The following is a 15,036-nucleotide window of genomic DNA, read 5'->3' as shown; positions in this document are numbered from 1 at the left end:
CTCCAGGACACAATGATGGCAAGAGAGACCAGATCCAAAAGCTGAGCTGTGACTCCCACAGATATACCATTTTATGAAAGCATCTATGTGCAGACATGCATTTACGCACACATAGACTTAACACACACACACACACACATAAATGCAAACTTATACAACCATATAAACTAGACATAAACATAAGCATTAGAGTAAAAGATGTGATATTTTAATATCTCCACTCTGTGAGAAGCTCGGAACTTTATTAACTTTTATTTATTTTTTATTTTTGCCTCTGCCTATGGTCTTCAATATTCTAGTCAAACATACTGCCACTGAGCTACATTTATATCATGAAAACTACTGCTAATATGCTGCTGTTGTTGTTTTAAGTATTGCGGCTGATGAGATATCTTGCTTAATAAAAATTACTAAAGAAGCAGAGACAGGCAGAATTTTGGGAGTCCCTGGCCAACCTTGCTAGCTTAGTTGGAAAGTTCCCTGCTAGGGAAGGACTTGTCTCAAAAATAAGGTATATGATATCCTAAGAATGAATATGGAGTTGCCCACTGGCCTTCACATGCATCTACACACGGTAGCATGTATAACCTCATTCATGCACCTGGTCACAAAAATGCACATGACCCTGACCACACAATTTCATAGCAGACACACACACAATTTAAAATGCATTCATCATTCTTCTCTCTGAATGCCTTCCACTGTTCTCTTACCCACCCATTTTTTGTACATGTCTTTTCTTTTTCAATTAATTCCACTCCTTCCCATTCCTTATTCTCATTCTTTGTGTGTTTCATATCCACAAGAATACAGGCAAACATGCAGACTCTCTTCATAGATGTATGAAAATATTTTGTTCAATATTTGGTAAACCATATGACTAAATATTATCTACAACTTAATTTGATTTTATTTTAGGGACATTCCATAATTTATTAACCCAATTCTTAAACTTTTCTGTTAGTTTCATTTTCTACAATGGTATTAGCTGTGGGAAGGTAAGCAGATATAGTGAATGTTGTCTGAGAAGCATTGTTTTAATAGGGGAATGACAAAGGAATGAAAAAGAAATGAATCTAGTTCTCTTTGGGAAGACCTCAGTGAAGCAAAGTTGTAAAGCATAGCATATTAACTACAGAGAAAGTAGAAATGGAAGGGATTAGAAAATGGTGGGTGGGCTTTTCTGTATCAAGCACAAATGAAACAGCACCGAGCTGGTGATGTGTAGAAAGAGAAGTCTCTTCCAGACAGACAGAATTCTCTTCCAGATAGATAGAGCAAGAGCAAACCAGATAGAAGCATGTTTTTTCCTTTACAGTATTCACCTTTAAACCATTTGTTCATGTAATATTTCTCAGTTTTGGAACTATTTGAATATTTTGAATCTTTGAAGGTGAGCTTTATGGCAAGTATAGCAACTAACGTGTCTCCTGGCTTCCTTTTTATTTTATATATTACCTTTTAGAAATTAATTTCACCACAGTGACCACATGTATAAAGTAAAAAAATGTGAAATAAAATTGAGAGTCTGATGATGATAAAGACTTTCCATTTGCAGTAATCTCAACCCAATTTGCTGGAGAGACCTTAATCAATTCTAAGATGTATTTTTCATTTATTCAGTTGTTCATATTTGTAAAATAATGTTTTCCTAATCTTCAATCATGACTTCATTCTAAAAGGATATTAATTTTTTTAAAACAGAAATGGTTATTCTATTTCTCCAAATCTGTAAATCTTCTTCCCCGACTTCCTGTTATTAGTATATGATTTCATTTAATTTTTGTTTTTATTTGTTTTGTTTTGTATGGGAGGTACAGGTCTCACTTTGTAGTTTGGGATGGTCTGGAAATTGTTATAAAGAGTAGGCTGACCACAAGTCACAGAGGTCCACCACCAGCCTCTGCCTCCTGAGTGCTGTCATTACAGGGGTGTGGCCCATACCTGGTGATTCCATTTAATTATAATAGTTCAGCAATACTGTGCCTTTTTTCAGTCTATAGCTGGATGTGAAATGACTTGTACATTTTCTTTACACTGAAATTAACAGTTGCCTTTGCATCATCTTTTTTTTTTGCATCTTTTACTTAACTCATCTTCCCAGACCCTTTTTTTTTTTTCCTAGAAAAGCTGTTATTTCAGTCCTTTGCCAAAATGTCCTCTAAATTCCCTCTTACCTGCCACAGAGTTCTTTTTTCTGGGCTCCAATTTCATCTACCCAATAAATACAAAATCCCTAGAACTCCAAACACTGTGACTTCCTGTCCTTGGCAAAGCCTGCACTTCCTATATTTTCTGGTTTCTGTATGCCTACTTACTGTTTGTGTATCTCTTTAAATATTAGGAATTTTTCATATGTGATGCCCTTTGAGTATCTAGTAATGTTAAAGTGTAAGCTGTTAAAAATTAACTAGAGAATTAAACCAAATTCTAATATGAAACTCTTGACTCTCAAGTGATGAATTCATCACATGCTAATACATGTCTCTATGATGATTTTAAAATATGTATTGTTGAGGGATATTCAATCACACTGTAAACCACCAGTCTGTGTTTGCATTAATTAAATAATATCAACATTGGGTCAGGAGGCAGAGCCAGCAACTAGTTGACAGAAAGTAATCATAGAGAGTCAGAGGAAGCCTGGAAGAAGGATAGAGAGACACACTGTAAGTAGTAGGGAGGGACTTTGAGTGTGGTGTCATTTTTGGCTTTGGAGCTGCAGAAGAGACACTGCTTCTGAGACACTGGGAAAGATGCAATGGTCATATATTACTCCTCATCTTCTCTGAGCTAGCAAGTTTTCACCCCAGCCTCTGACTTCCAAGTCCTATTGATAAATAGAATGATAGAGATTTAGTTAAAAACTGCTTTTGGTGGTAGTGGCAGGAGGTGGCTCCAGTAGGAATATATGCTTTCTAATTTAAAATGGTTAAATGGTTAAATGTGAATTTCCTTAATGTTTTAATACTCACATACTATACTTAGTAAAGAAGACTTTCCCACTTTAAAATTATATAGTTATTCAATTTGTGTGCAATTACTTTGAATACTTTGAATCATAGCCTGTTAATAGCAGTCAGAACCTAACACACTATGAAATATTAATTTGACCTGGGGAGAAAAAGTCCTTACAACTAAAAAAATACAGAGGAGGATTAAATGGTTTGACTCAGGTAAGCATAAAACTTAAAACTTCTTTTAAAAGTGACAGCATAATTAACCGCTAGTTACATGAATATTTCCATCTTAACAGGCCCTTTTCTGGTTCTCTTACTCCCCTATTATTTGCTTGTTTCCCATGAAGTTTTCTTATTCATTGCCTCTTTATATTTCATCATAATCATTATTTTATTTGAGCTTTTGCTGTATCATTTTGTAACTTTTCATCATCTATCTGCTCTTTTTTTCCCCCTGGAGCCCAGGAGCTAACATCTGTCCTCTTTTATACACCACAAGTGTACCCAGTATTCACAGCCCACAAGCTCTCTTTGACTTTCCTTTTCAGTCTGATTTCAGTGAAACTTTGCTGAAATCAACAGAGGGAACCCCTATTTATGTTATAGTTCCTGCAGTTACTGACCAAAGACCACTCAGTGTCTGTGGATGCTGCTTAAAGAAAACGTGTTACTTCATCCCTCATCACTTTGGTCAAAGTGTTCTTGTATTACAGGGAAGTAATCATATCTTTAACATCTAGACATTTAGGTAAAAAGTCTTCCCATGTTTTATGAGCTTTTTTTCATAGCTTTTCTTCAAGTAAATGATTTGTTTTGCCATCATTTAACTTTAATCATATCAGCATAGCTGCCCAAAGTTTACAGTGTGACACACAACAGTAACATGTTGTTTTAATCATATTTATTAGATATCAAGTAATGACTTGAAGTTTCCATATAGTGCTGGGCTACATCAGACTTAAAGTTAATGGAAATTCCAAGAAGGTTCTCTAGTATGTGTAAATAAATAAACTCTGTGAAAGCATAAAAGTAATTTTTTTTATTTCCTAAGGACTGTTTATTATATTAGCACTTCCTTAACAAAATTACACGTAGTGGGTGGCTTTATCAATATAGACTGGGGTTGTGGTTGTCCATCTACATGTAGTGAGGGTAGTTTTCTCCTGAGGACTTGCTCTTTGCCTGGAAAGTGGCTACCTTCTTGGAATGTCTTCATGCAGCAATCACCCTATGTGTGTGACTTCTTGTATCCTTCCTTTGTGTGTTTCAGACTTTTCTTGTAAAGACTATAATAACAACTGATGGTCTCATTTTAATTTAATAACTTAAAAGTCTTATTTCCAAAAGATGCTGACTTCTTAAGTTCTTGGAATTTGGATTTCAACTATGAATTATAAGGGGCTCCAAACACATCATAATAGAGTCTTTCACTGTGGTAATTGTCAAAGTAAGTTAGAATTGAAATATGTATTTCTAACTCATTATCACCAGAAAAACAGTCAACAGCTATCAATTACAGTCACCACAGAAAGACTGATCATGTATTTCTCTGATAGAATGTTCTAGTTTCTTCTTATCTTGCTGAAAGTACAGCAAAAGTTTTAATACATCCTACAACCTCTTCTTGGTGTCCTCATCTCTTTAAATTAAGCTTCCACTCTTTTGCCTCAGGCCTCACTTCTTTAATATTTGCCTATATGCTGCATTCTGACATCAATGCCCTTCCTCCTTCTTGTTCTCTTCCTCTGAGCTATATTCATTTATATTTTACTTGCTCATGGGAACTTCGAGAGCTATATAGTTTGCAGTTCTAACCTCATTGTTCTTTTATTCATTTTGATCAAAATGTTCACTGGGCATCTGCAACTTTACAGGCAGTATTATGAGGAGGAAACATCAATCAATAAAGCCAACAGAATCCTGTAGGTGAACTTGTGGGAGAGAAGACATCTTAGTAAATAAAAACAAAATTTATTAGTGACAAATGCTAAAGGGGATTAGAAAAGTAAAACCATGGTGGAGAAAGTACATTTCTACAAAGGAAAAATAAGAAATTAGAACTGTACATGAGAATAGTGAGAGTACAAATGGAATATGTCAATATATTATATAAGCCATCAGCTGGTTTCTGTCTATCCCCACTCTCCTACTTCCAATAAGCTACAAAATTCTGGAGGAGACCCAGAGACTACAATTCCCAATCTGTTGCATTATTTTTCGGCTGTCTGGCTCACAGTAAGTCTCCACGAGGAGATAAAGCACAAAATTAAATTCATTTTAAATAAGAACACTTAGCAGATGTTGTTAAATTTCTATACCCACATGACAATGAGCCTTGAAGAAGGCAATGGCCTCAAGCCGGCATCATTCCTTGTGTCTCTCTCTGTTTGGCTTCAGGCACCATCCTCAGCCAAAGGAGGCTGTCTTGCCTATTCTATGGAGTATAGTAAGTAAGCTTCAAGCTCTGTTTTTCCAATTTTGTTTTTAACTGAGGGAAGGCTTACCCATTCATAAAATGCTTATTTTTATTCCTATCTCTATTGTGTGGCTCTAGGAACACAAAGGCAGTTTTCAAAACAAATATCTCAAAAGAATTTTCAAGACCTGTATTGAGAATTTAAAAAGATTTTGCCAATTATCCTTCCTTTATACCCTACTCCCCAAGCTCTACCCAAGGCAAAGATCACTTCTGGCTCAAGGCAGAAGAGATCACTTTCAGGCAATTGCAAGAGGAAAAAAGACCTGTTCATGTATTTCAAAATAGTATTTCACTTTAAACACTTAATGAGGCAATAAAAAGTCTAAATTATTCATGCTATGGTAGGAATATAGAGGGAATATATAGGGAGCTGTATTGGAATCTTAGGCAAGTTATAAAAATGTGTGTTTTGACATGAAAATAAAATGGCAGGGTTAACAAACTGATATTTTGATTGGAAATGTCATTTTGTAAATATGTTTCTCATACTGGTTAATGAATAAAGCACTGTTGGCCAATAGGAAAGCAAGATAGGCAGGACTAGGAGACAATGAGAATTCAAGGAAGTAGTAGGGAAGAGTCAGCATAGAGAGACTGGGGAGAAGAGAGACACCAGCCTCACTCTCCGGTAAGATGAGACCACATGGAAATACTTAGATTAATGGAAATGGATTAATAATTAAGACAGAGCTAGATGATAAGAAACAAGTAACTGGACAACAGAATTAAAATCAAATACAATGTCTCTGTATGTTATTTGGGGCTGGCATGGTGTTGGGACCAGACCGGCAGCAGGAAAACCCTTACTCCTTACAATATTTCATAGTGCATTTTGATTTTTTTAAAGTATAAAGACACTGATCCACTACCAGAGGCCCCATACAGTGTCCAGTCCATAGAGGGATACTCCCTCAGCCTAGACACATTGGGGACAGCCTGGGCCCTGCTCCAAATGACTTTTAAGACTTCACATGGAAGTCCTCACTCTCCCTGGGGATATGATGGGGGGACAGGGAAGGACAGCAGAGTGTGGGAATTGTGATTGATATGTAAAACAAGCTTGTTTCAAATTTAAATAAAAAAATTACAGAAATAACTAAAAAACTATGAAGTTGCTTTGTACACCTGAAATGAATTCTATGATGTAAAACTAAGGTTGCATTCTTATCTTTTGTTTGTTTTCAAGAGCATGTCACCATTTGCTACAACTAGTTCATTTATTTCAAATAAATTTGACAGCCGATGCTCTTTTTTAGGGCTAAGCATATATATATATATATATATATATATATATATATATCAGGAAGCTGGTGAGAGCATTCATTCTGTGTACAGCATAAGAGCTGGTGCAGTGTTTCCCTAGATTGCTGCAAGTTAGTAAGAAAAAACTCTTCTTAGCTATAACTCAACAAAATAATAAAATACAGAACTCACATAAAAATCACCTGAAACTCATTAATTTGGCCTTTGGTGAAATCTCATTTTATTTTATAGTATGAGGAGAGAGAAACCATTTAGAAGAAAAGTTATTTTCTTTGTATTTTTAAAAAGGTAAAATAGTCTCGTGAGGAGGTGGAAGAAGAAGAGGAGATTGACAAAGGTAGGAAAAAGCAAAGGAAAGGAGTGGAGGAAGAGAATGTGGGGCGGGGGGAGGTGAAAGATGGGAAGAGCAATATGAGATAAATCTATATTTTTTAATTCTTCAGAAACTACGTAGGGATATTTCTGGAAGGTTTTTCTTCCTGTGAATTTGTTAAGAAATTAATATTAGTTGAATAGTGAAGCAGGACATTGAGCCTAGCAGTGCTTGACATCATATTGTTCTTTGGAGTTTGAACGTGCGTGGAATGGTGTGGTTTTGGAGGTGGTTTGGAGGATTTCTCACAGCTTGTCATTTCCTCTGATCTCAGAACACTGCTCTCTGACCCACACAATCAATCAATGTAAGTAGCCAGTCTGTCAACTCAGGAAGTGTTACTATACTATATATACTGGAACTAAACTAAGTACCTGTTATACTCATTTAGTACATATAGAGTATGTTGCCCAAATCTGTTATGTTTTACTGAATGCTCATCACATGGTTAAATAAACTAAATTAAATAAGTAAATAATTAGAAATTTTCCATGAGCATGGACTGATGTCAGTAGGCAAAATCAAGTTCTTCATACTTTATTATGTTGAATATTTGATAGTCCCCCAAGAAACATAAAACTAATATTTCCAGTTTACTTAATTTCTAAATATGCTCCAGAAGCCATGGGGAAATTTCTGAAATTGTCAAGGACTTTAAAAATAAAAGTGTGTGTATTTTGTACATATCAATATAGTTTATATGTAAAATATATAATGATGTAGTTTGTACTGCAACATTTCTACTGAATTTATATACATGTAGATATGTACACTAAAATATATGAAACAGATGAATGCATGTATGAACCCACATATATCAGATTATATTTAAATGTAGATTTTGAAGCATTTATATAAACATTTAGAACAATAGTTAAATATCAGCCATTAGAAACAATTTTACAGTAATAAATATCACAAATATTCAAAGTCTAAATTGATTGTAGTGGTTTTTGAATTATTTGAAACCAGTTGGCAAGTGGTATTCCTGCTAATCACTGAAGGGCTGAATGAGAAGCCAAATTAAACTTTTAAACAGTAGGAAAGAAATACCTTCTGTTAGACTACCCCAAGGTTAAGTTCTTGTTTTAGGGTTCTCATTATTGTGAAGAGACTCCATGACCACAGCAATTTTTATAAAGAAAACATTTAATTGGGGTGGCTCTCTTACAGTTTCAGAGGTTCAGTCAATTGTCATTATGCTGAGGAGCATAGAGGAATCCAGGAAGTAGGCTGACTATCACACTGAGGAAAGCTTGAACCTCAATATCTGTCCCCACAGTGCAGCACTTCCTTCTACAAGGCATATCTCCTAATAGTGCCACTCCCTTTGCAGACCAATTTTATATTCTCATTACTTTGTGTGATAAAGTAAATTAACATAGATATTTTCATTCACTTCAGAGGTATTTATGTTGATGTGTTTTTTACAAAGATAACTTCAGTGATTTAAAGTGCTGTATTTCAAGAGTCTCAACTATATTTAAAATTATAATGCATAGTGAGGGGGAAATTTGCTATTATATTTACTAAGTAAAATAAAGTTTTAAGAATAAATTAATAAGATGTATAAATTTGTACTGTTACCAAAGATCATACCATCCTTTGACTATATACTACAACAAGTTTTTAAAAATAGTTTAAATCCCATTCAAAAATTAAAATTTATTTTCATTATGCAAATTTTTTGAAATGAAATAAACACATTCAATTCCCATAGAGTCTATATAGTTGGACAAATGTAAAATAAATCCATTTTACCTGGTCTTAAGAAAGCAGAATCAACTCAATTCTTTATATTGAGATATTGAGGTATGACTTTAATGATATGAATCATTTGTAGATGGCACCAAAGTGACATATTGACAACTGGAGTTATTTACAGCAGTGATCTTTTCTGCTCTGCACCAGCACAGTTCATCTTCTCCCAGAATCATGGTTCCTTTATGTTCTTTTGAAGGGTACATTCTAAACTAGAATCTCTAGTATGGGCCTCCTGTGTATGTGTGCAGAGTATCACTTGGTATCTATTTCCTGTAAGCTCTTACTCTCCCTAGAAGACACCCCAGGTAACAAGATATACTTGGTTGTATGTCTGCCTTTACTAACTCATGGGAAGTTTCTCATTTTTTCTCTTATTGGCATACAATAAGGATATATAGTACTTGGTTTAAATTTTGTGTTTCCATATATTTATATCATATGCTTTGACACCACCTTCCCCTGTCCTTCCTTCACAGGTAGTCCTTTATTTTGCTTTATGTCTGATATTTCTGCAAATAAATATTTCATATGAGCAAGAAAACAATGACTATTAATCCCTTTGAGTCTGGCTTGCTTTGTTTAATGTGACAATCTCTGGTTACACCCATTTTCATGCAAAATACATAATTTCATTCTTCTTTATAGGCAATAAAACCACATTTTCTTTAGGCAGTCATCTGTTGATGGGCATGTAAGAGAATTCCATGTTCTAGATATTAGGCTTGGTGTTGTGTTAAACATGAATGTGCACATATCACTGTGGTATGCTGGCTTGGATTCTTTTGTTAATATTCTGCTTAGTGGTCATGCAGCTTGATCCTGTTTTTAGATTTTTGAGGAGACACTGAACATATTTTCATAGTATCTGTCTAAATTATATTCTCTTCAATAGTGTGTAAAGTTCTTTCCCATCAAATCTATTACCCCAATCCTCATTTACATTTGTTACTTATTTATTTTTATGATAATTCTGAGTGGAGTGGGATGAGAAGGAATATTAATGTAGTTTATTTTTTAGATTTCCCTAATGGCTAATACAAATTAATCAGAACAATAATGCCAACAGTAATATCATGTGATGAATTTGTTGGCATTTTTTCTTATATGTTTGTGGGTTCATATGCTATGAACTAGAGGTGTACATACATGCCAGGGTACATGTATGGTGTTGAGAGAAAGACTCGTGGGACTTCTCATTCTACCATATGGGTACTGGGGATTGAATTCACTCAGGTCATTGAACTTGGCAGCAGCCCTCTTCCCTATTGAGATATCTTGTAAGCCCTTGTTTACAGTTTCAATTGTTACATTGATAAAATAATAATTGATTTTTAGCATAAAAATAACAATTAGTGTGTTTATAGGAAAAATAACTAAGAAAGAAAAACAAATGACATCTACTAACCTCTACCACCATTACTAAAGCATTGTACATAGATGCACATGCACATGTTTTAACAATATTTGTACATATTATTTTTTTTTGAATTCAGAAAATTGGTAAAATTTTAATATAATAAAACAGAGCAATATAAAAGGAGAATGAGAAACACTTGTAACATTGTTAAGAGTAGTTTTTCCCTGCGGGACTGGGCCCACCGCCCTGCCAGCCCCAAATAACACACAGAGACGCTGTATCAGATATAAAGCTGTTGGCCTGTTTCTAATAAATTCAGCAGTGTAACTGATAGCTTTGTGGCAGCCTGTATTCTTCCCATAGAAATAATATTCAATACTTTTTTATTAACCTTTAATAAACTTTTTTGTTAGTCTTTACGTACAGAGCTGGAGCTTTGTAGATAGTATTTTGATTCCAAATGTTTTCTCTCTTAATCCTCTCACCTTTGCAAGGATGTGAATAGATCATGCACATACCTAGAACATGAATATGATGTTGCTGCACTCCAAGTATTGATTAACTGTCTTTATTTTTCATTTAAAAAAAGTGAAAAAGGATTAAGAATCCTTCTAATAATCTTGTAAAGAGCTAATTTTTAGAATGACGCTATTTCTCCTTCAAGATCTCTGCAAAGAGCTATTCCAAAGAGCATCATGACATGTCTTCTGAAATGTACATATTATTTTAATCAACTTTTTATTTCATTTATAATCTTGAATTAATAACTTACTAATGCTTTTGTTGAGTCAACAATGTTCTCTCAAATGACTGTGCCATAATTCACTAAATCATGTCTATACTTTTTTATTGACAAGTTGTCTTGGAGATTTTAACCATTTTTATTGAGTAATATATAATTTTATCCTCATATATATGTCAAAGTATAAATGGAGGGAGTAAAAATGAGTTGACTTTTTATACTAATGGTAATTATTTACATTTTAAGACTTGTGGTTTACCAATACGTATGTTACCATCCCAAATGAATCACTTTGCCAAAAGCACAAGATATGTTTATTTTTTTGTCATTTTGAAAACACTGAGACTGAAATATTTTCAAAATTGATTTGATTGTGTAAGTTTTCATTTATGATAATAGAAGATCTCCCATTTTTATACCTTTTCTATTTATCTGTCCTTTTTTTCCTACTTATGTTCTGTGCTTTATTTCAAATTCAAAGGAGCCATGAGGCTTTTCTTCCATTTTCCAGACTTCATGTTTTGTTTATTTATTTTTGTATTTATAAATATATATGTATATTTACATTTGTATGCATGGATATTTGAGAGACAGTATTTCATGTATCTCAGAGTGGCCTCAATCTTTTTGTACAGCAAGGATGACCTTGAACTCCTGATCTACCTACCTGTACTCTGAACTCTGGGATTACCCCATTGCTGGCTTTTGCCTTCTTATCATAGAGTTTAAGCTAGAAACCTACTATTCAGAGACTCTTGGAAAGGGAGGTTTGTGTTTTCAACCATTTTGCGCCTAGAAGAATATAGCAAGTTTAGGAGAGTATCCAGTACAAAATAGTATCTATAGCTGATAAGGTAGTAGTTTCAGCAAGAACTTGAGGCACATTTGTGACTATGAGTACAGCATCCCCATGGGAACCCTGATTTAGCCTGTCAATTCTCATTTGTTTGTGTGTTTGTTTTGTTTTATTATTTTTTTATTTTTGTTTTTCATTGTTCAACATGTAACAGTATATTGAGATCATTGTGGTGGAAATGTCAACACCACATGAGTAAAGTCCCTGTCAGGACTATCTGATAAGAAAAGGTCTTCTTTGGGTATTGAGTTCTATCCAGAAGCAGAAAGACTGTGTCTGAGATCATGACAAATAATACCCTGCTATGTTTATATTCTGTACTTCACTCTCAATTGTAAAGAGGACCATTTTTCCGCCCTCCACCTGGTCTTGTTCTGCCTCTGCACCGCCAGCCCCAAATAACACAGAGAGACTCTTATTTGATATTATGCTATTGGCCAGGTGCAAGTTTCTTATCGGCTAGCTCTGTCTTAATTATTAACCCATTTCTATGTATTTCAACGTGGTTTCACCTACCGGGGAGTGGGGCAGGCATCTGGTCTCCCCGGTCTCTCCATGCTGACTCCTCCTTACTCCCTCCTCTTTCCTCCTTGTCTTCTAGTCCCTCCTATCTTCCTTTCCTATTGGCCAGTATGAGATACATATACAGAATGACATCTCCCATCACTCAATGCACCAACTTACTTTCAGTTATAATGGGAGGAGGTCTTAAAAGAAATTCACAAGAAAGAAAGTGGTTGGCTGCTTACATGAAAAAACAAAACAAAACAAAAAAAACTAAAAGCTATCATTGAAGGGAAATAATGGGATCTCTTGTTTATAAAGTAGGCATTCTATTTCTATGACAGTAGAATATCCTGTCAAAAATAATATAGATGGAAGCTACCCAAGGAAAGTTAACATGAAACATATCCCAAATATTACAAATCAAATCTACTGAGTGTTGTCTAAAAAGTAAACTAGAAGAATAGAGTTGAATTTGCCGGTGGTAACAGAGAGGCTGGTTTTTGTTGTAATTAGGATTCAGAGATTAAATGAAATGATATACTGTAAGATTTAGAATGTTTACCAGGCAAGTGCTAGATGGAAGTGGCTATTGCTATAAGAAGAGATCTCTTTTCTGGCTTCAGAGTTCTAATTTATTATGGAGACATTACTTATGCTTGTTTTTGCTTGCCCAATATTTTGCATTAATCCCATTAATTGAATTGTTTTGTTTTCTCCACTGCTAAGATATAGGAATTCACTGCTTTCTCTACTACCTTTCCTTCTGTTCTTTTTGTAGTTTCTACCTTAGCAAATATGTGCACCAAGTAAAGTGCAATGATGTTATTCAATATAGCTGACATTTGAACATACATTTTCAGGCCCAACATGACGTCTTTGAAACCCACCTGTACTCTGTCACTTTTGGGCTAAGGCTTTCCTTCACAGATGCTGTTTCTAATATGATCTATTTATTCCTCATTTAATGACCCAAAATACAAAACACTGACAACTACCAAACCTGATAAAATTCTAACAGTTGTAACACCATAGTCATGTAACTAAAATACCCATTCCCAGTTGCCTTTAAACTAACCCTTTGATATGTCCTATGAAAGAAAAAGAAAAGATGACCATGACCTATTTAAAGGCACAGGACCCCAGGTCATTTCTGCCTCTGTTTCTCCATCTGTTCATTATACAAATTACTGGAACTAGTTGCTATAGTAAGAGTTTCTTTGGACCACAAGCTCCCAAATAATGACACATAGACTTCTCATTAATTATGAAAGCCTGGCTTTAGCTTAGGCTTATTCCAAACTAGCTTTATAATGTAAATTAACCAATTTATATTAATCTATTTTCCCACACGTGGCTGGTTACCTCTCCTCCTCACTGTATGTCTGTCTCCCTCTATGTTGTACTGTCTAATTTCTCCTCTCTTCTTCCCAAAGTTCCTATCTCTTCCAAGAAGTCCCACCTATCATTTCTGCCTAGCTATTGGTCATTCAACTCTTTATTAAACCAATGGGAAGGTGCCTTGACAGAGACACATCTTCACAGTATAAAATAAGCTTATCCCACAAAGTTCTCACTTCCCATTTTCCCTGCAAACCCAGTTGTCCTTGTCTCTCTTTGTGTATAAGTAATATAGCCCTCCTTTTAAATTTCAGTTGTTGGTTTTGCTGAATATCAATAGATACATCAACACTAACTCTCCTATAGGATATGGATCTTCAGATGAGTAGAAAAGGGTCGTTAATAGCCACAAGGGCATTTATCAGTATCAGCTAGTTTCCTGTGAGAGGGAAATCTCATCAGACACTTAAACATCTGTCTTCTTCTAGGACAAAGTAACACATGAAAGTAACCTTGTCAATAACTGTAACCAAATGCCTTGAAGCTTTATCAGGGCAGGGCTGGAACTAGAGGGGTGGGGAAGGAGAGAGGGAAGGATGAAGGGGAGGGAAAAAAGGGTGGAGAGAGAAGAACTAGAGGGAAGATTCCATCAGTTCCCAGTTAGAGGATGATACATTACCTCTGTTCCAACTTCTTTGGGTTGGCTTGATCAGTTGCCTTACTGGCTTGCTGAATCTATGGCTGACTTCAGTCTGCATTCAACATCTTAGACAAGCTGACTTTAATGGGCACATTCTTCACTTGTCCTTTTGTTTTGTTTTTAACATGAAATCCTTCATACAAACATTAGCTAACTGTTTTATGTTTCCAACCACCAAGGATCACTATGTAAGTGGGTTTTTAAAATTCTGCCCCTTTAAAAAAATATATTATCCTGAATTTAAACTTCTCTATGGATTTGAGGGGAAATAAAGTATATTGAACCAAAGTTATAGTAAATTACACATAAATCCCAGTAGATAAATTGTGAGCTTTCACAGGGAAGAAAGGAAGTCTGTTGCTTTCTACAGCTGTATATTCAGTCAGGAGCAACAGAGATAGGAGCTGGGAAGAACAATGCATTTTCTTCATGACACAACACTGCCTGTATGAATGTGGTGACTGTGTTTTGAATAGTAAAGAGATACTTATCCACAGGATGATGTGATTTTAATACAGCCATCTACATATCTCTGGCATTAGGAACATAAATTGTTCTTGAGAGTTATATGGTATTCAAATTAAACCATAAAGCAGGAGCAAAGGTAGTTTGCATTTAGTAATGTCATCTATCTGGTACAGTTCTGTTCTCCTAAGTACTGTTACATTAATCTTAGAGAATCTATCTTCTCAAGTAA

At 34.9% G+C, this 15,036-nt stretch overlaps 1 protein-coding gene across 1 annotated transcript in view; it reads left to right on the top strand.

Moving 5' to 3' along the window:
• The window catches only part of Malrd1 (MAM and LDL receptor class A domain containing 1), a 602,535-nt gene that overhangs the window by 204,586 nt on the left and 382,913 nt on the right, over positions 1-15,036 (top strand). The gene's annotated exons all lie outside the window — the stretch shown is intronic.

Source organism: Phodopus roborovskii, unplaced genomic scaffold, assembly GCF_943737965.1.
Source record: "Phodopus roborovskii unplaced genomic scaffold, PHOROB, whole genome shotgun sequence".
Taxonomy (NCBI): Eukaryota; Metazoa; Chordata; class Mammalia; order Rodentia; family Cricetidae; genus Phodopus; species Phodopus roborovskii.
This window is presented reverse-complemented; position numbering and strand designations above follow the sequence as displayed.